Genomic DNA, 266 nt, shown 5'->3' with positions numbered 1-266 from the left:
TTGTAAAATTGAGAGGTGAATTCATTAAACAACTATGATCAGCCTTCGACAGCAAATATCCGCTGAGATAATCGTGTATCTAGAAGAAAATATAAAACGATTTGTTTTGTTGTGAAAATCAACACGTTTAAAATTGAAGTAAATATGGATATCACAATACTAAAAGCCAGATATCTTTTCATATTAAACTATCCACGTCATCAAAAATAATCATTCAATCACAACATTTTATTTTTGTTTTGGGTCTCAATAGTCTGGGCTTGGGT

Source organism: Brassica oleracea, chromosome C5, assembly GCF_000695525.1.
Source record: "Brassica oleracea var. oleracea cultivar TO1000 chromosome C5, BOL, whole genome shotgun sequence".
Lineage (NCBI taxonomy): Eukaryota > Viridiplantae > Streptophyta > Magnoliopsida > Brassicales > Brassicaceae > Brassica > Brassica oleracea.
The sequence above is the reverse complement of the archived record's forward strand: the minus strand, read 5'-3'. Positions refer to the sequence as shown.